The 26,293-nt window shown below is 28.7% G+C and overlaps 1 protein-coding gene across 2 annotated transcripts in view; it reads right to left on the reverse strand.

The window, feature by feature from the left end:
• The window catches only part of LOC111036230 (protein artichoke), a 114,280-nt gene that overhangs the window by 69,416 nt on the left and 18,571 nt on the right, over window positions 1-26,293 (reverse strand). For both annotated transcript variants that reach the window (XM_022318193.1, XM_022318194.1), the window contains one exon: window positions 15,645-15,677. The gene's annotated coding sequence lies outside the window, so the exon portion shown is untranslated. Of the gene's footprint in view, window positions 1-15,644; window positions 15,678-26,293 lie in introns of those variants that run through there.

Here is a 26,293-nt window from a genome sequence, read left to right on the forward strand (position 1 = left end):
TTCCCAGTCCTTGTGGGAAAACAAAGTCAATTTAAAATATTTTTTTTCTCGTTTTATCTTATCTGGCACTCTATTCTAGATGTATTTTCCATGTAAAATGTCCTATCCAATTCCATCCCGAGATAAACTTAATGTTTAACATTTTCACGCAATTTATCGTTAAAATCTCTTACAGAATAAATTGAGTAAATGTGATTCGGTAAATTTCAGAAAAACGCTGATCCGTAGGCGGGTTTCTAAAACTTGACTGGAATAATGAATGAAGGATCGAAACCAAGTGAAGGCTTGGACAGTCTGTCCTTCTGTGAAATTGATTCCTTTAATATTATTTAATAAAATATTATTAATAAAGGGAAAATATATTCATTCATTTGCAAATTATGAAATACTCAGAACTATTTAAAAGCTAAGGGATTAAACCAAACGGTTCGATGTAGTTTTATAACAATTATTTAAAACAATTTAATTTGAAAGTTCTATGAATTGTGTTCACTCGAGCCTGATCACATACCATCGCGTGTGTACTGGTTTTTAATGAAATTTGCTTTGTAGACCCGAATAGTGGAGAATATTGAGTATACTTGAGAATATATTAAAACGTTTTCACATATTGAAATTCATAATACTAGATAAAATTACAAGAATTTTGTAATAATCAACTTATATTATTACAAACATATTATAATTGGATACATAAACAAAAAAAGGTATTACATACCCAAAATGTGCATATTGTTTTGCACGATGACATATTATCTAGTTTTTCATAACCTTAGTTTTGTAAGTAGTTGCATATATCAATATTGTCAGTGAGTAAATATATTCTTAATAATATCAATATTGTCTTGTTCATATTGTACGATAATGATATCAATATTGTAAGTATAAGTAAGTATACCTACCTACGACAAATAATAGTTGATAATAAATTTCATTTTCAAACAATAACTCTGAAAGTCTATTGTTTTGTGCGGATAAAATGCGCTATTTTCAATATTGCACATCCGATCCGCAGAACTGCAGAAGAGACGATGACAATCAGTAATTAAAAATGCAGTGCAGACACGAAGGCATAATAAAGGTATTTGTGGCGTTCACCAATTATAGAGTATTAAAATAATATGTGTATAGCTAATCGGAGTGGTGTTTACCCGCTGAAACTGAATATTATACTCGCCTACACTGCCGCCGATGCAACGATAATAATATTATGGCTAATACAACTTTAAGCTCGTTTAGGGTAGTAGGAGGAGACTAAACGTGTTTACCGACGGTCGCGGTATTGTCGTGAAAACATTTTAGGCGGCATAATAATGCAGGACCATCAGAGATCTGGGATAACTGTAAATGAGTATGCAGCCAATAAACAATGTAGGTTAAGTTAGGTAAACAAAACTTGAAAAACGATTAGAAAAAGTGAAAAAAAATATTTAATTTCTTATAATTATGGATTTTTTGTTGTTGTTAATATAAGCACTTTCCACAACATTTCAAAACAAATACCTATAGCATAAAAATGTCAGTTCAGAGTATTTAATGTGTTGTCCCCGCCATGGCTGCAGTAGTTGTTGGTTGTTGATTTCCAGCTCAGTAAAAAATCTTTAGAGAACACGACAAAAGAAAAAAACCAATTCATCGACTCAGATCGGCTACCTGTTATTACTTTATACTTTTTTTATTTTAGACTCAAATCAAATCCATTTTTGAACACGTTTTGTATATATTCTACAATTATTTTTGGTATCTACAAAAGTCACTGTAAGATATTAAATTCTTGATAGTAGGCTGCGGTTGGGTGGGTACGAATATATAATTGGAAATTAACGTTTATTTGCATGTCATACGTATATATATATATAACTACAACGACATTGTAATGGACATATATATATATATTTGTGGTTATCGGAATTATGCAATGTAGGTTTGGTCCAGACCTTTCGTTCGCCTGAGGACCGCGTTTATCTCCGATCGTCGCAAAATAAATTATGCGAAAAGTTTACGGACAAAACGTCGTTGGGCGAATTGTCAACATCAGCTCTCGCTTAATAAAATATATTATTCGCGCACGGTCTTTATTTTTCGACCGGATTTTTGTTTGTAGTTTTGTTTGTCTTTAAAACGGGTGCCTCCACCATGGGTAGTAAACTTGAGCAATAAACGTACGAACCGTAAACAGATATACAAATATACACGCAAACACATTATAATATATGTATATATATATATATATGTATTCGTTTGCGCAAAAATCGGGTTCCGAGTAAAACCAATATATTTTATTTGACGGAAAAAGCCTAAATTTCCGTTTCCTTTTATCCGGCTGGTCTTTCCTAAGCGGACCCAAACGTTAAAATCTAAAACAAAAAAATTGAATGCGTTTAATGTGATTTACGGACGGACTATTCGGGTTTTTTGTTTTCACTAACACGATTTTTCACCTATAACAACAACGTAATAATAATTGGCGTACCATTGAATCACGTCCGCCGCCGCCAATAGCACAATATCTGTCAACACACTATTATATATATATGAGAGATGCCCAGATAATAACCATTAATATTGGAGGGAGTACTATTTTTCTGGAAGAAGTATACCTACCCATAAAAAATATCATATTACCCTTAAAATTTGTCTGATGTATCTGAATTACATGACGAAAAAATCTGTTTGAGTTTTAGGTCTTCTCTTAAAAGATTCGAGTCGTTTCATTTCATATGCTATATTATGATATACTATTTACTACATTACATACAATATGCTTTTTCATATTTTAATTTTATTTATTTTGTGTACAAAAATAAAAATGTTTAATTAGATTTATCTGTGTGGGTATGATTTTCTAAGAAGAATATTTTTTAATAATTTTTTTAAGTTGTAATTGCAATTATTTTTCAATGATCACAAGAAATTGATTCCAGTTCAAATAAAATAGATGGATAGATATATTTATAAAATAAAAATATATAAATGCAATTAAAAAGTAATTGCATGATACTCTGCTATAAAGCTATAATATAATTACATAGTTTAATAATAATTTGACACAAATTTAAAAGCATGAGAATAATTTTGAAAGAATAAAAACAATTATTTAGCATGCGTTAACCTCTAAAAAACATAACTTAATTATCTTAAGTGTTTGTTATATTAATTGAATATTAATATATTAACTAGCAGCTATACCTGGAAATGTGCCTTTTATTATTTTTTATGTTCACTATAATTTTAAATTAAAATTTCAAACAAGAAAGTAAAACAATAGCACAACAATAAAAATACCAACATAAGTTCTCCCGGTATTAATAGCTTTCACCCACAACTATACGAAATGTATATTATTAGTTTAAATAGCTAGTCATGAGACACAGAGATTCACGGTCGATAGACCGTCACCTTGACGGACAATAGTGCATCGAACATTGCCAAGATAAACATTTTATTAAACTATTTGATTGTTTAATAATGCTTTATCATTTATGATAATCTAAAATATATCTATTATTATATTAAAATCATAGTTTTTACATTTTAATAATCAGTTATCACTTTACACATATTTTCGTATATTAAAAAGGTAAAGTGTATTTTAACGAAATCTATTTAATCTTTAAGCAATAAATAGAAATAGTATAATTAATGATTATGAGATACAGTGCTTTTGCGACGCATGTGATAATTCATTCATCAAAATGACAATCTGGAGATTACCGACAGAAACTATATAAGGAGCTGTTATTTTCCATATGCATGTCAGAAAAAAGGCACGACACTGTATGGCGTATGGACTTAAACCACCTTAAGGTTACACTACTTTTCAAAATGTAGGTAGTCACATCATTTTTATAAGAAGTGAGAGATGATATTATATGCCTGTAATATTTAAATGAAGAAATATTGGGTTATACATTAATTTAAAATTGTTATTTTGAGAAAAAATTGTATGATGATTCATTACATAAATGTCATTGGTTAATATGGTCATAGTAAGTATTTAAAAATCCACGAGAGTGTATGGACTGAAACAAAATAGAAATAATGAATAATAAATCTGCAATGAAGAGTAAAAAAATAATTATGTTTACAAAATTATAAAAACGTATTTTTTAAATGTATGCATGCACAAACATTAATTTTATAATGTTACTTTGAATTTTTAACGTTCATAATATTTTATATTAATAAATATTCTAAATATAAATAACCTGTTAAGTTTTTTTTGACAATCCTTTTGCACACTATCACAAAATAACAATGTCTGTTATCATTTTTTCATTTTATAATGTTTATTGGTAGGTTAGGTAATTTTTATCTCTGAGCTTGTGTTATTACATGCGGACATAAGGTTATAATAATATTAACTTGAGAAAAAGTTCATAAATGCTTTGTAGCTGGTCATGAAAACAACTTAGTTTCAAAAACTGTAAAAGACACTCTTTTGTAGAATATTGTTCAAGTGTACTTTGACGATATTGACGAAATTTGAATTTAATGATAAATGATTACATATGTATGCAAAACGGTTCTGATTCAGTAGGTCACCTCTATCCCTAAAGATATTTTATCATTTATTTGTTTTACTAATAATAATTTATATTTATATTTTCAGTATAAGTATTTTCAATATAAGTCTAGTTATTATAATGTAATTACATTATAATAACTCGACTTCTTCTCAGAAAAAATGAACAAATCTAATAACGGTCACATTGATATACTTTGGTTTAAGTATACATCAGTTCTCGGGTAAATCGGAGTCGGTGTATCTCGCTCTGTTAACTTATTCACAATGGTTACCCTGTATATAAGCATAACACCTTTCGATTTCCGTGAGGAAAAACCAAATATATGCTTGGAACACCCTTATAACCACAGGGGTTCAACAACTATGAACACTTCACGAGTCTCAAGGAATATCTGTGTACAATTTATAATTAATTGATTTAGCAGTTTTCAATAATGCAAACGTTTATTAATTTATATAGGTAGATAGATTATTATGATAATATATTCATATATTATGATAAACATTATACAATGCAATATTGACTTCAAGTAGAACATATATGAATAGGTCCGTGATACAAACAGTTTCAAATTAGTCTAAATACTTAAACAAATGAATTGTGTATCCAAAGTTATTATTTAAGTAGGTAATAGTTGAATGTTTCAAGTTTCTATGGTTACAATTTTTTTAATACAAGTAAATATCTAAAATGTGTAAATTTAAATAGTTATTTTTCGTATAAATATCCAATCGTATAAAATAAACATTTGAACTTCAAACGCGTATAAAAAAATATTGTGCACATGTATTTTCGATGTATTTAATTTTTTTTTTTTTGAGCTTGAAAAACTTATGAAAAACCATGTATTACGTTTATCTATAGTAATAAAGTAATATTTACTTTTTCCTTTTTTTGAAGACTTGGGACAGGTTGTCCTTGATTGATTACTTGATTGCTTGATTTTTAATTTAATTTTGAGTTAATTAGTATATAAAAAAATAGTTCAATTATATATACAGCTGATATATTTCGCTACATGCAGCTATTCGGTTATTACGGACGATGATGTACCAAACTCCCCAGAATATTTATACCCAGTTTTGGGAGCTTATTTGTCGTGGAGATAATATTTAAAACCGGGGATAATAATTTTTGACGGAACATTAAATACTGAAATTAATTCACAAGACGTTGTCACAATATAATATTTATGCGTACATATATTATATGTATTTATATTTATCGTTGTTGATAGAGTTGGCGACGAAGGGAAAAAGAGCAAATAGAAACGCCTTGACATATATACGTTACGTTCAAGGACTAAGCAGAAGACACCGAACGGCACTCGAAATCGTGAAGACCAAATATTTAAGGCGCGTGACTCTAACAGCGTACAGTCTCTATGTCAATCAGGCCCCGACGCCAACACCAGCCACTGTCGTCAACGACGGGGTAGCTGATCTACCCCATTGTCATCGTTTAATGGACTTGGACCGTTTGATTTAAGGACGAATGACGTTTCGACGTGAGCGGCTATAGGGGAGAGGCGTTCCAGTTCCGGTTGTGGAACAGTTGGGGTGGGTGATCGGTAGGTAGGTACTTGATATTGTGAACAGAATCAACAAATTCTTTCGAACGACCGGAGTGGAAGTCTTATTTATTATTTTATTTGCTCAAAGCTTTTGGGCGATGCGCACAGATGTCATGGGCAAATATCAAAGGCCGGAATATTACAATTTCCTACAGCGTATTATTATTATTATTACATGTGCATACATAGACGGTCGTCGGTAGTCAGTCAAGCGGAGGTACGCGGAGGAGTATTATTTTTTAAGTGATTTTCACGTTCCGCGAATGTTTAAATTGAATATCGTTTTGCTGCAAGCGCGTAGCTCAATAATATAATATGATTTGACTAAACATTTGTAGAAATGTGCAAATAATTGTCTTGAGTATACATGTATATTTTTTTTTATTTCGGCCAAATATTTATTGTTTAATCGAACTGTTTCCGATATATTTATTTGTTGAGATGACGTTTAAAATATTTTACTATGCATAAAGGTACGTCATGCCATGTTGGTGCTCAATTCACAAACATTGAAAATAATTTATTTAATAATAAGTATTGTATCATACGTACCAATCAATGGAACGATTCGATATCATTAAAACGTTGAATTGTTTTAATTTGTTAATATTTTTTTAACGTGCAGCATTGCGACGGCATGATACTTATAAAACAAAAAATCGAACAAAAAATGTTGCCAGTATTGGTAATGCAATATATATTATTATAATGATATTCATATCCATGTAGGTACAAATACTTTAGGTAAGTATAATGCCGAATACCGGTAAAATTGGATACCGGATCATCCCGGTGGTTTCAAAATTATTAAGAATGTATAATATAGACTTATATACGATTCTTCAACAACATATGAATAAAATAATAGTCTTCTGCTTGTATATGTATACATGAATAGGTACCATGTTTATTTTAGGTAAACAAACAACTATATTCAAAAATAATGTCTACGACTGTTAAAGTAAATATGATTTACTCGATTGTTTTTTATACATTCAAAACACATGTATGTATGTAATAGGTTTATTGTACACATCTATGCTATTTTGCTCTATAAAATGAAATGTATATGCGAATAGAGTATACGAAAATCGTATTGTACATTATGCCATATTCTACGTTATTCTTAGTAAAACTTAATAAATATTTATAGTAATATAGGTACGTATAATATATACATTATACTTATATATTAGCTCAGTGACCCGTTGAATTATTCATATTAAAATGTATTAAAATATTCTTATAAACGTGACAAAAGCAATTATATTGATAATTTTAAGTATAGAAGGATCACTAAAAAATATTTTTAATTTAAATAAAAAATAATAATAACTTCTGAAATATAGCTGATGCAATCCGTTAAGTGTTAATCCCTGTTTAATGTTAAAATCATGATACATATTCTAAACATTTTTAACTTATATGTACTTGTTTATTCAATTATAATAATCAGTTTTTCTAACTTAGGTACCAAAAAAACTTAAAATAGGACTATAGGAGAATAATAATTGCCAATCCAATGTAATTTGATTATTATACAATGTATCCATGCTATATCCTATCTAGTTAAATTTTAGCATAAAATAAATCTTCAAAACTAAAATAGAAATAGAAATATTCTAAGTTGAAAATACCACCTATTCGACATCACATGGTGCTCTTGTTAACATCGTGTGCCTCACGGTTAGCCCTAGAACTAGACAACCAATAATATTATTACATATTAAATTGAAGGGAACCAATATTATGTTTGTGTTTGAAAAAGATTAATATTATAGTCAATGGTAATTTCGGTACTCAAATAACGCAGCGATATTCATAATAATTATACACGACTGAATTGTATTGCATATCTTAATGGAACGAACAATATTGTACTCGTTGCTGTTGTACAACAAACCAATAATATTGTCAACTCACCGTTTACAATCTTTTAACAAAATAAAATCTACCAAAAGATTGCTTTCCACAACAGTGAAGAAATAAGCTTTTTGTTATCGACCATATTTTACACCTATTCAAAGTTTTCATCGTAAGTATAAGTTAACTATTTTGACAAGAATAAACCCCAATTTCAAAACTTGCAGCAGTCCAAGTCGGCGTTGTTCGCTGTTTATATTATTTATCAAATCTTCAAATGAGATACAAACCAACGCACCTATACAAGTAAATATACATAAACGATTTTGAAAGTACAAAAACCAAACAATATACTTGAAGTAAAACAATACGCATTGAATTACTATTAAACAAGAAAATGGTTACAAAAGTACCTTATTATGATGTTTTGAGAGTTGTATAACACTTCGATAGTTAATGATATTTTTATTCGGGTATACAATCTCGAATATATATTATACTGTAGTTGTTTTGTAATTTTATATCATATACATGAATTGGAAGAAAAGTAGGTAAAAATAAATGAACGGACTTCACTCACCAAACAAATCATCTCATATTCTGTTTTTTAAACATCAATCAAGACATTTTATTCATTTTCTCTCAAAATCAAATTTTCCACATGAGAAAACAAACTGTTTGACTAACACCAATGAAAATATGTTTCGAAAAGAATTTTGTTTAAACGAAAAGAAAAAAAGCAAATGGAATGGACTACAGAAATTTGGTGTCGAGCGTTCCTTTCTCGCTTCGCTCACATCATTGCATGCACAAGCCAAATGTTAGGTCAAAGGTTTTATTGTCTAATTTATTTTACAAAAATAGTTTAACTAATCATCCAATTTGAAACACAATAAAAATAATTGTATGTTTGAAACTATTGTATGTTAACTCCGAATGAACTTTATTTATACAGTAAAAATCATATGTCAATGTCATACTCAATGTCATAAGAAAATATTATCCTTTTAAGGTCTGAGTTGAAGGATCAAAGCCACCGCCAAATATGTCAGATAAACACATGTCCCGGTTATTAATATATTATTATTTACACCATGGTAGCAAACAAAACGAAAATATTTATATGATAACATCGTTGATGAAATGGAAAAGTTATATCGGGAAGTGTTCAAAAGTTTAAGATTGGAAATCCTTGTCGGGAAGTTTGTATAATAATCAATATTATTACATCGCAGATAATACTACTTATAAATCATTATTGGTGAACAAAACAATATTATCATAATGGTATAGGATACAGAGCAAATGCATTATGAAGAGTCACGTGGGTATAGCTTTTAGTAAATATTAAATAACTTTTGGGCGATAAAAACGTTGAAATTTCATCAACACCCTTTTGCAAAACAGCAAAACTCTGCCGCACAGCGATATTTACGATGTACGTTTCTGATATGTTTATTATTTGCTCTTTGGATAATCACGTGCCACGAAATTTTTTTTTCAATCTGGTTATACCGTAACAATTTATTTTATACAATACCTTTAAACTCGAGTATTAACAATAATAGCATCATATAGGCACCAAAATAACCATATTTATTTGGCTGCATTCCGTACGGAAATTAATTTCGGGAAATAGTAAAAATAATAAATATTCATAGTAGCGAGTGGTGTGGTGTCGGTGTGCACGCAAGCAAGTAATATGCACATTTTAACTACAGTTTACAATTTGTATACTTAGCACGCGTTCTAGGTGCAGAGTGAGCCGCGTGCGTATGTTTATTTTAATTTATGTTTTTTATGCTTGGTGAATTGAAAAATGCTTACGATCCATATGGGTTTTATCAATGTGCAGTCAGAAACTTACCTTGTTCAAGAGGTACCTATAGGTTATAGGTATGATTATACTTTCAGTTCAACTCGTGAAAATGTTCTCACTAATGAGGGTTTAGTAGTATAGTACGAATCATATTTAACTTGTAATTTCCTGTTTAAATATAAAATATATATAGTATTGTTTCTATCAAAGCATTTGAAATGCAGTAGGTACTCGAAAACGTTTTAGTCACATTATACAATTACATATAACGTTAGACTTTAAAAAAAAAACGATTTAAATGTTCAACATAATTAAATAGAACTTAAAAATAAAAATTTTTGAATATTGAAGAAAAAAAATAAATTTAAATTGAACGAAAAATAAAAATATTATTACAAGACATAACATTAAACAAAAAATTATGATTATATTTTCTGAAAAAATATAGTTTTCTACTTTTCTACCTAAAGGCACCTATTGTATTGTATAGAGTATGGACTATACATATTATATTATGTACGATTAACAACCATAATTATTGTATTTTCGATAATAGATAGATAACATTGATGTATATATCCATAATATTTACTTAAAGTGTATGTAATTGTTAATGTACAAATGGTATAACGATACAAATCAATAATCTGAAAACACGTTATAATAATATATACTGACATTAAACGCATAAGAAATAAACGTTGCAAATTTGGTATAAGTAAAATTTAAATAAAATTAACAAATTATCTATCTATATATATATATATATATATATATATATATATATTTATTTAATCCAAACCTTATGTAATGAACGTATAATATGGGTTTAGGCATTATGTCAGATAGAATATATTATTTATATTGAAAAAATAAAATATACCACTTAAAATAAATACGTATGTACCATATACAGGAATATAATTATATATTATACGGTGTTTTTATAGATATAATACCAAGTAACTGAGAAAATTAATAAAAATATGAAACGAAAAAATGTATCTACATCATTTATTGCTTGAGCATATTATAGAAATCTAAGCATAGTTATTATATAAATATTTCAGAATCGTTCTTATTGCTGGGTATACTTACTAACCTAACCTATATTATACAAAAACGTATATACCTATACTGCAAATTACTATACTATACGCAGTATAACTGTTTATTAATACGGTATATGAGTTTGAATTGTGAGTTTTTAAATTCAAATTAAATGTATATTATGTGCATGTATTCGTCGTAAACCGTTACCTTTAATGTCTCAACTTTTCTACATCGTATGTATAATGTATATAATAAAAAGTTCATTACCTTAATCTTTTTTACTTCTACTTAATGCCCATATTTGTGCACAGTTTTAAATAATATTTATTTAATGTAATCTACCAACTATTGCATATTTAAATATCAATACCTACACCTATAATTATAAATTGCGAATCGTATATGTTGCAGTATAAAAACTGCATAAATAATAATAATTTATATTTCATTGTGTTAGTTTTGAAAAAATTTAAAAATAAAACCAATCTTAGTTTATAAGATGCATTGACAATAATAAATATTATCAGGATATTAATCAATATAATATAATATGGGAATGTATTGAAAAGTATTAGGATTTAGATTAAGATTTAGATTTAAATTTTAGACTAGTACAACATACACTATTAAATTCTAAAAATAAGTTCATAAACGTTCAATTATATACGTTGAAACTAACTTGATATTAAATTATACATTTTATTATTAATGCTTTTATTATTATTACTATTATCATCGGCCTCATCGCATGTGAGTATTTTATAAATGGTTTTTTTTTTATTTTGTTAATTGAAAATCATATGAACTGGAAACGTGGCTCACTAGAATAACTGCACATAAAAAAAATGAAATAAATTCAATATTTCTCCGAGCACTTATTCAGGTGACGAATAACTTGATACGTTTGTTTAGTGGAGGGAAAAAAATAGAAGATTAAATTATGTGGAAAAACTGTAAATAAAACCAAGCTATCCCCATGTCCCTGGGGTCAATAATTTATAAAGTCAACCCATTCAACTGAAATGTGATCGGTTCGAAAAGCTTTGTTGAGGTCACGAATGACAAATTTCTTTTTCAAACAATGTCGGGGTGAAAGGGGCCCCGGATAATATAAAAGAGGAGTATAATATTTTATTTTCTATAAACTCAATGTCGGACAGTCAGTAAAAAAAAAAAATGTTTAGGGTCATTTTTGTATACACATAGGAGCAATACGATTTAATAGGTCCTCTTTAATTGCGTTTTATGTCAACCATTTGCATACTACATATCCACGCACAGACCTATATAATAATATGGTGTCACCGCCGACGCATTTTCACTTTGCGAGTAGTAACTTTATGCGAACAGCCATGTTGAACAATCGTGAAAAATTATAGAGTATTCTAAAAAATATATAAACAAAATAACGGGGAAAAAAATTGCACACACAACATCTCGTGCATAATTCCAATGCATTGTGATATGTGCACAAAGATATTTGATATTTATTTATTTTGATTCAAATGGAGTGCCGACCAGGGTACATTAATTTCCTCCCTGTATAAAACAATTGCTTATAGAGATCCATCCCACATCAGCATGTAAATGCATTCGACCCTTTCGCTTAATCGTATTCTTGTCAATTTAAATGCGAGCCTATTCTAGAAATTCCGAATTAATTTACCGGCAGCTGAGAATAGTTTTTATTCTTTAATATTATTATTCCATCCAATAGATTAAAATATATAATCTACGAAGGTATAATTTAATTACAGTAGAATAGGTCTGTCTGTCAATGATACTCTGCTGTGCCCAAGCTCTGTGAAAAGAAACAATTTTTTTTTAACGAGACATTTGATAAAACCCCTATTTCAATCATTAATATCGATAACTCTAACTAATGGGAATATTAATAACATTTAAAAGTTGTTCATGATTTTTTTTTTCTTCTGACAATGCCAATAGTTTCAAATTTAAACGATAAATTATTGCATTTTTAAAGTATAATGACAACGGCGATAAAGTTTTAAAACAAGATTGTTCGGATTATTTATGATAATAAATACACCGCAACGAACGTTAATGCAAGCAAATAAACTTAAAATTTGTCTTAGAAATATTATGTTAAAACCAAAATAAATACGATCACAAATCATTCGAGTATCTCTCGCGTTCGCTGTGCGCCTGCAGGTACCTATATTATATTCTATTAAAACGAATGGGCTTTCTTCTTTTTTAACGTTGATTAACCGATTGGAGACGAAATTATTCTGATCGATCAACAAATGCGGCAGTAATATTTGTACAGTCGGGTCGGGTCTAAATTTACTACCAAAAGTAGAAAGTACCTACTTAGTTACCGTATATAATATAGGATGTAACGCACTGTTGGCTGTTCCGACGGGAAGTCAAAACGTTTCGTTATTATTATAATACATCCGCCGTGAACGTGCAATATGCATCACGTCGTACCTACGTGACGATGTCTTGCGAATCGAGAATTCACGTGTTCTAACAGTGGCACAGTCTACGGAATGGTTTTCGGACGAAATAACAAGACGACACGAACTACAGAATCGCTTATTGTGTGTACCTGCACTGGATCGAGTCTCTGCGAAACAATGCATACCTATTATAATGTCTTGTTATAATAAAACAGTCGTGTTTTGTGTGAAGAGACTGCAATCAAGAACCGCCTATTATATATATATATGTATATATATGTAGGTAGGTACAACCTACTACGTATGAAAGTTAAGTAAACGACCGATTGGAAAAAATATAACGACGTTGGTGTGATTGATACGTCGTTATTTTATACGTGCGCGTGTGGTCTAAATAAAAGTTTTGGCTTTACGTTTTTGCAAAGTGAACTCAAAATGTACACACATGTTACAATAATATAAATATATATAGGTAGTTTAATAATAATGGTATTATAATATTTATTGAACGCACACGCTTTTATATATGGGTTGACAAACTCGTTTCGTCCAAGGTTGTTTATCGTGCAGGACTACAGCCACGGGGCCCGCCTACAGCTGCTGCGAGCCGTTAACGTACACATCTAACCCTCTCAACGACTACCCTCCCCTCGCCAAACCATCGGACATCGGGACGCAATAAAATACATCCACATTACATTTATCTATCTCCCAAGTGCAATTGTGTTTGCATGTCAAGTCTAAGAGGGGAGCAAAAAAGTGGTTCGCATCTGGGTAGGTTCCCAAGTTAAACGCGTGACTTGTGTACTTACAAACTGTACACACCGCCGCCGCGCCGAGTGTGCTATAAATTATTAACTTCTTATGTCGCGATTGGACTTGGAGTGGAGAAAAAGCGATATTACAAAGTCCGCGCAAACGTTGTTACTAAACTTCGTGCACCTATAATATTGAAATGAGTGTCATTATTATTATTTATTTTTAATTTTACATAGCAAAATAACTGCATAACAAGCTTTAGAACTAGTCTTCGACTCTTTCGACAGCTCCTTGAACTTTCCAGTAGGTACTTACACAATAGCCATTCTGTGCACGAATGACTATACATTTACAAGACATAGTTTATGGCGTACATTCATGGGTACTTGTATTAATTTAATTACAATATAATATTATGTTGTTCGAATGGCAATAATATATTATAATATTATAACGATTAAAACGACTTTCATATTTTTAATAATAATTCTTTTTTTTAAATTTATTATTCAGTACAGTTTTGGTGGTTATACTCGGGGTAACACCGGGAATAAAGGATAGTGCAAAGTAAGCACAATATTATTTTCCATATTTCTCTCTATCATACGTATAATAACGCTAAATACCAGGAAACGCGAAACGAAAAGGTATCCCTATTACCATAAATAAACGCAATATTTTACAAGACCACTCGTTTTGTTAGCAACGACCTATTTTATTATCACAATGAGACAACAAATTAATAATTCATTTACACTCTCGTACTATTATATAGTATATACATATATATATATATTTATATTTATATGCGTAACTATATATACCTATAAGCATAACCAAACTTTACTCCTATTTTATTTATATATTTTTCTACTCAACATGTTGTTATAGAATATTAAATTCGTTTCAAAGGATTATGCAGAACAAAACATATTTGAAGACTTGAAGATTATTCATACTTTGTAGTCTAATATGGTTTAATGTTTCATCAGTCTTAAGTAGGTTAATCACGTGCTTTCATTACAAACTATACTTTTACCTTAAGCAAATTAACGTTATTCATATCAAAAGATTATCTTTGTTTTTTCTTAATAAAAATAAACTTACATCTACATCAAGTATCAACAGCATCGCGAAATTGTATATATTACTATTTATATAAATGAAAATGAAAATTGTTTTAACAAAAAAATGTGCAGAAGATTTAGAATTAATAATTTAATGAAAATAAAGGACTGTATTGTAAAAAAAATCCATTTGCCTGTCCTGTTGATACTTTTCGATGATATATATCAAGTTAGACCTTCCGATGAGTCTGCAAAGCAGTTATTTTTAAATTACGTGCGGAAAATTGATTTGGAAAATACCATATACATCCATATCATATATATATAATAATACCGTGTTCTGAATGCTCTGATACTTAAAATTACTTTAAGTTGATGTATTGCCATATTTTTTTTAACAAACGTTGCAAATTCGTTCTTGTTAACTTCAGTTTTTTTGGTATAAAACTATTATTTAAACCGAATAAATAGTTTTTTTTTTTATGCTAAACGTAATCAGTAGTATGTGGATACAGCATTTTAATTTAACAATAATAATTGATTTTGTTTACTTACCGTTTTCTACATGCTTATTTGTTATTCTCGAATCTGAAATCAGAACAATTATAACTTATTAGTATAATATTGAAGTTAATTTTAACTTAAACAAAAGTATGTATAGCTATATCAGGTATTACTGTGCATACAATATAATTGCAGTAATTTTTTCCCTAAGGCCTGAGATAGTTAAGGTTTATTAACCGTTTTAGTTTAACGGTAATATAATAGGTAAATATACGATTCTGACGAGTTATAATGAATTATAAAACATGCGTTTTTTTTGTTATTCAGTATTACAGACAACTTTTTGATAGGTTTTTTTTACCGATTAGAAGAAATTTAATGAGTAAAAATGTTTAGTAGTCAAGTGATGGATGATAAACGTCGAATTAAAATTAACACATTTTAACACATCGAAAAGTATAAACCAAGAGTTATAGATAACTAAATAATTTCAATTATTGAAAAAAATGATATTATTCAATTATGTTATAGATAGATAAAAAAAAAACAAATTATTAAATTACAAATGATTTTAGAAACTATATACCATAACCAATATATTCATTTTGAACAGTTCACTGCACACCCATAACAATGAATTAATCATATTATTGTAACAATACATAAACGCACAAGGTGTACATGAGTTGCGGTATAACTAGTAATTACTATTTAAAATAAATGTGTTTTGAATGAGAGAGTTGTATTGATATAAAAACAAAACTAAAATAGGGGTTCAGAATGAATAATATATTCATTGTACAAAAAAAATATATGATTTAAATAATAATAAATATATTATTAATTAAAATATATGATTAAAATATTTACAATTCATTTACTGTCTTGCTGATCAGTAAATATAATACGTACATATAACGCCACCGTTATTGGATTATTATTTATTACAGTATAATAATAAACTTGGTACATAAGTCAGAGTTAATGTCCAACAATAAGATACAACTACATTATATTTCTCTGAAAATCATAATCGTAACGTTTTAAAAAATAATAATTAGAATACGTTGTTTCAGGACTTACGTAGGACTGTTATACTGTTTCCCTGGTCCCTTGCAAGCAATGATTTCAATATAAGTTTTAAATATATATTATAAGCTTTTTCATTTTGTGTAACGTTTAAAGTTTAAATTTAAAAACTTATCATAAACGTTTTCACTCTATTAGCATACCCGGTAAAATAACAAACTTTTACAGATTAAAAGGATTGTTGCAATATTATAGCCTAACCGTTAAAGTGTTTGAAAGTACTTTAAGATAGTATGACGCATAATTTTACTGACGCTCATTTTCGGAAATTCTGCTAATAAAATCAAAATTAAACGGTGGCAATAATTAAAATCGGGAGTATTATACAGTACACGATAATTAGCAAACGTCATTACTCGAAGAAATGTTTAAGGCTGAGATTTAGTTTTAGCGACGAATGACTCTGTATTACAACACCTACACTCGTACGATTTTACTATATCACACTGATCGAATAGTATAAGTAATAAGTATACACACTGAGTATAACATTGCACGCGAACTGAGGCATTTAAAGGATAACATGTTGAAACCATGTGACATTTTGAACGCTGTGCAGCGATAGTACCTACGTGATATCGATTTTGTACGGCTGTCTTGTCCAAAAAAACTTAATGAAATGTTAAAAAAAAATAAAAACAATTGTCTGAACATCGCCGGCACACGCATTATATACGGAATCTCGCGCCGTTATGACTTAATCCGACAATATAGTGTACAATATAGACAATATAGTCATGTGAGGGGGGTGGAAAGCGGCTGAAAATTGTTCAGTTGAATTACGACTAGGAAAACGACGTACCTAAACGACCCGTCGCGTCTTTATCATCGTATAAATGTATCATATATATATATATATATAAACAGCTAACAGCAGAAACGTGTACATAACGCGAAAGCAGCCAATATTCGTCCGGCAAAAACTAGTCGGAATTTCTTTTTCCTCTTTCATTTTATCGTTCTTAATTAAAATTGGTAGAGCTATACTAAACACACTAGCTATATAATAATAACAATAATAATATAACAACGATACCTCTCTTCCTCCCAACCACTAGCCACAGCCAAAGCCGACGAGAACTGTAGGTATACTATTGTGTACGCGTTTGTATATACTACTTCAAAGCGGACAAAAAACCTGGTATTTTAAACCTAACCAAACATCGTTTAATGTTATGCACTTTAATTCGTGGTTATATTTTATCCGAGAGTATAATATAATATTAAATATATATTTATTCATAATTTGTTTTTTTTTTTACATTTAATTAGCTCTTTTTATATGTCTGGGTTACCATTGCAATATACTGTAGATTATTATGGATCGTTTTTACATTTTTAAACGAGATTCAAAAGTATATTTTAAACGTGGCACCGCGGGGTTCGTATGTATATACTGAACGTTATTTTTTCCGACTCAAGTTCTTTGATAACGTTAATAATTTATTATGAAGTCGCGCCCGGATTCGATTAGGAAATCGTATGATTGACTTTGAAAAAAAAATTCAGTACGTTCCATAATATTATTTTCGTTACAAACCACATAATAAAGGTTTGTGCTGAGTTTTTTTTTATATTATACTGTCATATCATTGAGATTATTGTACCTAATACTTCGAAACACACTATAATACCATAATCGTTTTATGATTATTAGACAAAGCAGATATCCCATTGAAATAATACTGCAGCATTAATGCGTGTATCGAAACCGCATAACGAATTTTTGTGTTTAGATTACAGTTTGTCGGTGTTTTGAAACAAATAAGTAATATCCGTGCTCTAAAATCAATTATTATCACTGTGATACTGATATTTAATTAATAATTAAGTATTTAGTTAGATAGTAAAAATGGACATAATACTGTTAGATAAAATACAGATTACCATACGTATATAGACTATATACATGGTTTAACGAACCACTAACATAATTATGTATCATTATGTAATTCATTGACTATAACTTTTAATAAATATTGTTTTTATCAACTTTATGTTTTTTAATAAATAACGTTGTGTTTAAATTGAGTTGCTGTATGATTATTTTTACTCGTGTGTATATTAAAAAACTAATGTTGTACTTACTTATAATGTATAAAAAAAAATATGAAAAAGTTAGTTAATAATTTAATTGGCCAACTATACATACCTGCTACACCCTCTACCAATCTGTAATACCAATAACATAGTTTTTATTCATGAAATCATTAACGTGCGTGATAGGTAAATTAGATGATTCTTATTTTATGATTGCAGAATTTTGATTACAATTTCTATTTTCCAAAAAAAACATTCATGACATGCATCACAGCATGTTAAAACTTTTATTTGCAACGTATTTTCCTATGCTTATTAGTTGTTTGAATAACTCTAAGCTGGTATTATGTTTTGTTACATCTAACTTGGTAGTATTGTAGGTAACAACAGAAATGCTAATCTCAAATTGCACCTTAAAGCTTTGTTTTTAGGATCCGTTAGTTTGGTTTAAAATAAATTACACATTTATATCAGTGCTGTATTTAATAAAGTATTTATTACAGAATAACAAATTATCCAACGGATATATGTTGATTAATGAGTAGGAAACTTTAGATTTTTTTTTAGAAGACACTAAAATACCAAAGACATGAAAATAAGAGCATTGTCGTTGAATGTTAAATTATTAGAGGCTATGAAAAAAAATGTTGTGAAATATTGCATATTTAATAGTTTAATACAAGTTTGACACTTTCAGTGCACTATATAGATATCTCTTGACTCTTACCGATATCTTGGTTTTTATCAATTATTTTTTTAAAATACATGTAATACTGTAATTTTCACTTTTGATTAAAAATAAATCGTGAAAATATTCCAAAAACTTTAAAAATGCCATAAAAACATCAAATAAAGTTCTGAACAGTAGAATAAGTTATAAAAAATTCATTAAATTAAAAAATATAACATCCTAAAATAAATTTTCTTCTTACGAACTAGGTATATTTTAAAATATAAAAAAAAAAATATATCAAAAATCCCATAGCTAATTATTAATTATAAACTTGTAAAAAAATGACTTCAATAGATAAACACTTTTCTTGATACCATTTTAAATGTCTCATGTTCATAACTTCTGTAGATACAATAATATTATAAATTAGATAAATACAAATTACTTTTTTTTAGATTCTGGAGGGAATTAAATAAATAATTTTATCAAACCCACTGTCGATGATTGTGAATGCTATTTGGAATTTTTAAACTATCAGAATCTAAAAAAGTGAAGTTAATACATTTTTTCCTTTTAATTAGAACTTACTACACGTGAATAACTTAATTTATTTGCCTACAAATTATCAATCAACTTATGTTTATTTCGATATTTTCAATTACGTTAATTTCGAATTCCAATTTAATATTGAGTTAAAAAATATCAAGCACTTGGCCATCCTAACGGAACCAACACGTTTCTTGTTTCTAAGGATTAATAGAATTGTAAGAAAAAATATCAGAATCATAAAGGTGAACCAATAAATGTACCATTCAATAAATAAAATATGCTCAGTCTAGAGCAAATGCACAATTAAAAATCCCTGACGCCATGACGGTCATGAAAAAAAAAAAATACGAGGTTTTGAAAACCGTATTAAAAGTCGTTTATTTTAAGGATTAACAATAAAAACGTAGATATTTGCTCGTTTATTGAATTTTATATGCCACGGTGTACGAAATGAGAGAAGAGCAGCGAGCGGTATTTATTATAGACACCCTATGCAAATAATGGTGCAAAACACTAAAGAATTCCAAGAATTTTCTTTTGCTTAAATAATGTAGATTAGTATTTTTAATTGTCCTATAAATGATGCATGTTTCAGTGAGTTTACGCGTTCTTGCTTTAGTTTTTTTTTTTTTGGGGGGGGGGGTCAATGGCGTGTTTATAATATGTATATGAAATCTGCCCTATATTATATGTATAAAATAAATGCGCCTTGTTATTATCTTCAGATGAAAAACAGTAAGTTTGTTTTAAAACATATTTCAATGGTTATAATTTTCTCTATTAATTTCTTAAGTTATATAATAAGAAAATATTCTGTTCTGTTCAGCAATCACGTACAGTATCGTAACACCATACCCACTGTCGAGGGATAATTGTAATTATTATTTATTAATGAACCGATTCATCTTCGCATTAGCTTTCTATAACGGATTTAAATAAATTTGTAATATCTAAGTCCTAGATATTGTAGATTTACATGTAATCAGTATTTAACTATTTTTTTATTGCTGGCAAGAGATAATATATTATTAATTTTCATTCATTGTTCAAGAGTCTAGAATATCTTATACAATGGCACAATAGCAGAATATAGTATTTTATCAATTTCAAATTATTTTTCTTTACTTCTGATCATAAATCAAAAATATGATTAACTTTCCATAATAAAATACGAAATAAGTTAGTGAACAATTACAATAAATTGATAATAACCATTAAGCAGCAATATTTGTATTACTAATAAAAAAAAATCGTGTCATAAAATATTTATAGAATATGATTAGGTTAGGTATTTATGAATACATTATATTTATTACTGTTGGACAACTTTAAAATCGTATTTCATTATCTGAGTAATTTATTATATTGGTATTTTTGAATTTTGACCAAATACGAGTACATAAACATTTATCAGCTTACCTAACTGCAATTATTATAATTCACAAAACAATTTTAAGTAATTATGAAACCCATTAAAAAAAAAATCCAATTTATGATTTAACTTTATGAATTCGAGTTTGAAAAGTTCAGAACGAACTTTTTAGTTATTGTACATTAATAAGTTTTATAAAACTTACTTACCGAGATTATAATATTAACATTGCACAATTCAAGTACCTATATACATATGCATACATTTAGTACATCGTATTAATATTTAATATACACTTTGTATCCTGTAACTTTCTAAATTTATTCATTTTATTAAAAATAAAATAAAAAGTTCTCGTTTTAGAACGGTTATGATATTTACCGATGACGATCGATATAAATCTTTACAAGTATAAAAATATAAATGGCTGATTGAAAATGTAGGGCATAATTTATTGTGTCGAGTTAAGAGAGCAGCGTTTACGTTATAATGGTCAGTTTGATTGTATTTCATGGTAAAAGCGTTAAAGTGGCGCAATTGGTCACGTCCACTAGTTCTATACCTCGCGTATTATTAAAACATCTCTATTCAAATCATCCAAAGTGAATATATTTTTTACGTGAAATTAATGCACTTTGCAATGCAAATAAAGTTCGAATGGTCTGTCAATACCATATGAGTGAAATATTAAAAATTATGTACACTTGAATAACAATTCAACTTGCAAATCCAGTTGACATTTCATTTGCGAAAATGTGTTACTGATATTAAATTCAAGAGTTCAAATAGTTCAATGATTTGATTTAGTAGTAGCAAATGTTGGAAAAAACATTTAGAGTTTACGCTCATTATTGTTATTTTTTTCATCCAATACAGAATATTAATATCTTAGTTGAATTTCAGAGTTTAGTATTAAAGACTCCTAGAAATTCGATACCTGTCGATACCTGTCGTAAACAATTTTCGTTGAGCAATTTTTAATTTCACCATTGAGTGCAATTGGTTCTCAGTAATAAAATTGATTAAATATAGATATAAAAGTATATATTTTAATCAATGGTAATATCTCAATAGCAAAACTACTACTAGGACGCCTTAGACTGAGTTGGGATGACCAAGTTGTGTCGATGTGCATATCATGGAGTTTTTGGAACCGGATGCCGAATGGCAAGACTTGGCAAGAGACAGAGACAAATAGCTGAATACATGTTTATGTCAGTTGGAGTTTAAAAGCTGATAAGCAATAACCAAGAAGAAGAATTATAAGCTGATTACAACAGTATATACTCGTAATAATATAATATTTAATAAAAACGCAAAGAGTAGGAGTTCATTTTAAGAAATCAAGTTAACTTTATATGAATTTCATGTACATAAGTTTATAACTTGTGAGTCATTTTCGTTACAGACTTCGGATATTGAAACTTGTATACACAAAATAATAAATACACTTTTGAATATAATGACCTTCAATAATACAACTTAAACTATAAGATAAACGAGTGATTCTTAAATTGTGATCCCCCTCCCCTCCGAAGGTCCTTAGAACTCTTTTCAGGGATCCGTGGTGGCCCTATCTAAAAATAAAATATTACATTTTAATGAAAAATTATGTGTATGAACACATAATTATAAATATGAATGTTTTTATGCACCTACTTATTTGATTTGTAATAGGTAGGTATATGAAATAAGTATTCAAATATTGATTATGAAATTATGAGATATTTTGCAAAAAAAGGTATTCGAAAGAAAATTAGTAAGAGGTCCACGATTTATAAAAGTCTTTCATCAGATGTTCATGTTTAATAAAAGTTTAAGGACCACTGTGTTATACGATACAAATAACAAAATGCAATAAATGTTCAAAAGTTCAATGTTTAAAAGTTTATGAAAAAATAACATTTTGTGAATTAAGAAACTAACAATAGAAATATGTGTTGTGACTTAAAGAAAACCGATAAAAATTTGATAAAAAATAAAGTATGATTTAGTCTTATGTATTACAAAATAAATTACAAATTACGGGAGTGTCGTAATTGACTACTAAGGCATTTTAATAGTTCACTAGACCAATGAATGAGGAATGGATATGAAAATATATGTTTACATTTAAAAAGAGATTAATGATTTTAATAGTAAATAAATACAATATACAATATACATAGGTACAACAATACCAATGTTGATAAAAAAAAAATATGTGTAACTAGTGAGGCTATATTAATTCATTTATACAATTTGTACCATTGTACTCTTATGAAGTTATGAATGCCCGTCAAGTATGTAAATAGAAAAATGATGTTCACAAATGTTTTACTTAGGTATTCTGCCAGAATTCTTAAAATTGTATAAAATCAAGTAAAAGAAAAATCCATTCATACTTAATTAACATCATAAACTAGGTAGATTTTTCTTTAAAGATTGAAGTGCCTTACGTAAAATTGATTTTTAATTGATTTTAAACGAATTATCAATATATTTTTCTAAATTTCGTCGTATTATTGGCACTCACTATCAATATTTCCATGAAAAATATAAATACGACTCATAGATCAAACCTACCTATACATGCCCCAACAAAAATCATCGTTTAATTTGTGAAGTACCCACGTAAATGTGTATGTAATAAATCCTTGATAAAAGTAAATTGTAATGACGTGTTGGTGAAATATTATTATACAAATTGACGACGTGCTTAACTTTATGTTTTTTTTCAATTTATCTTTTTTATGATGGAAAGTGGGTATGATGTAAGCCGTTTTCTCAAACGGAAACTCAACTAAAGTAAGTTGTCAATCGACTCTAAGTTATCAAATGTTATGAAGACGGATGGTGTAATATAAGTCTACAGGGAATACCTACCATTGTTAGTAGACGAGACATATAATAAATCGACTTTGCAAAAGACAAAATAAATATAATATAATATGATTAAAATAACAATTTTGTAAACATTTAACCAAATGTGTTTGAAACTGCTAACATATTTATCCCTACATGTTGAACAATTTTGTGTTCATACTGATTGACACACAATAGTTGAATAGTTCATTAAAATAATCGTACCACGATCTACAGTACAGTGGAGAACGGTTTGCATGCATTAATATGAATTTATGAAAATGTTTTTAAAAAACCATGATTTATAAAGACATTATCAGAATGCAAGTAAACGATCATCATGCTGATTGTGGTAAAAAATATCATTCCGAACTACGTTCGTGATTTTAGCAGTATATAGAGTAAACTATAATATAATATATACGAATGATAATATATAGAGGGATTTGATCGTTGGGTAGACGATGCCAAGGTACGAACTGGAATATCGGCATATAGGATATCGCCATTCACCACTGACATGTTATTCAGTGTCGGAAGGGTGAGGAGTGGATTTTAATCTGCACCGCAAATTCACTGGACCTAGGGTAGTGTAATCAAGCTGTGTAAGCTCCTTTCTCCTCCACCGATTACACCTGATAACATAGTTTTAGAAACAAATTTCTAAAGCTCAACATCTTAACAAATATCACATTACTAATGTCCATTGTTCATCTATCATAATACACAGTATGATTATTTATTTTTGAACTTTGGTTTATATCTGTTCATATTTTTGGATCACTTTTCTGATCAAACATCATTATAAAAAAAACTTCATTATCAAACCCAGAAGGCCAGAAAACATAGGAAAGCACATCAATGCTCGTTATTAAATGGATAGCCAGTTATTAAAAAAAAGAACACACCATAATATTAATTCCATGTTCTCGATCGAACTAATTAAAATCAGTAACAAGTTCATAAAAAAGTAAATCAGTTCAAATTACGAATTTATATTGTTTTATAGTAACCGACCTCTGTAATTTGTGACTAGCCGTGCGAATAAAGAGTTCGGAAAATAACGGTTGATTTTTAACTGTATTAATTATTATGATACGAACGAATTTAAAAATGAAAACGATTTGTCACAAAAACATGTAGGTATGAAGAAAACATCAATATTTTGGCTTATTTTAGGTTATTATCATATTTATGCCTAAGGAACCTTAAAAGTTATTGGGTGTTACGATGGTTATATTTTAAACTATATGTCTTATTGTCTATAATAAATATTTCGGTTTAACAAAATTATTGTTTTGAACATGTTTGAATATTCTTTTATGTATACAATATGATATATCTAGCTTATGAAACATAGCAAAAGTGTTAATTATTATTTGTTTTTAAGGGTATCAACTCCGGGTCACGCAAAGTCCATTATTCGTTTTTATAATATTTACTTATCATTTAAAGGAGAAAATACATACGTGCCCACCAGTGATTGGTCAATTAATTTACAATGACACAGTAAATTTATCAAACGCTTATTCGATTTGAAACGCACAAAAGTATTTGAGTGGTGAAAATTAAATGAAACTTTTCAAGAAAATAATGCTCAGGCGCATATTTTAATATACACTTACACCAAGTTTTGTGTAACACTTACGGATTTAAACTGTTATCACACGTGTATGTGTACAGGCTGGTGTCACAATGTGTACATAGGTATACATAAATACACATTATGAATATTATTAAATAAGGTAAGTACTGAACTTTTTGATCACATTCCATTATTTGTTAAAGATGAAAACTCCAACAGAGCGCATCGCTTTTAGCTTACAAAATAGTAATATTTAGGATAAACGATAATCCGACGTGGTTGTTTTTCATTACTAAAGCCGAGGGTCAGAAAATCCTTAAAGTGATTACATAGGTTTCTCTACACAATATTACACGCCATTTCAAAATTATCTGGACAATTCGGTGTAAATAAAGGGATATAAATGTACGCTGCAGTGGTGTGGCCGGCCAATATAATAATATATGTGTTATGTTCACTATACGTTTTTACATTTAGGCTTATATACATATGCACATATATATGTGCGGTAGTTTAATTCCCGTTAAGCCAACGGCCGTATAATCTGT

This window comes from Myzus persicae, unplaced genomic scaffold (genome assembly GCF_001856785.1).
Source record: "Myzus persicae strain clone G006 unplaced genomic scaffold, MPER_G0061.0, whole genome shotgun sequence".
In the NCBI taxonomy this organism is placed as follows: domain Eukaryota; kingdom Metazoa; phylum Arthropoda; class Insecta; order Hemiptera; family Aphididae; genus Myzus; species Myzus persicae.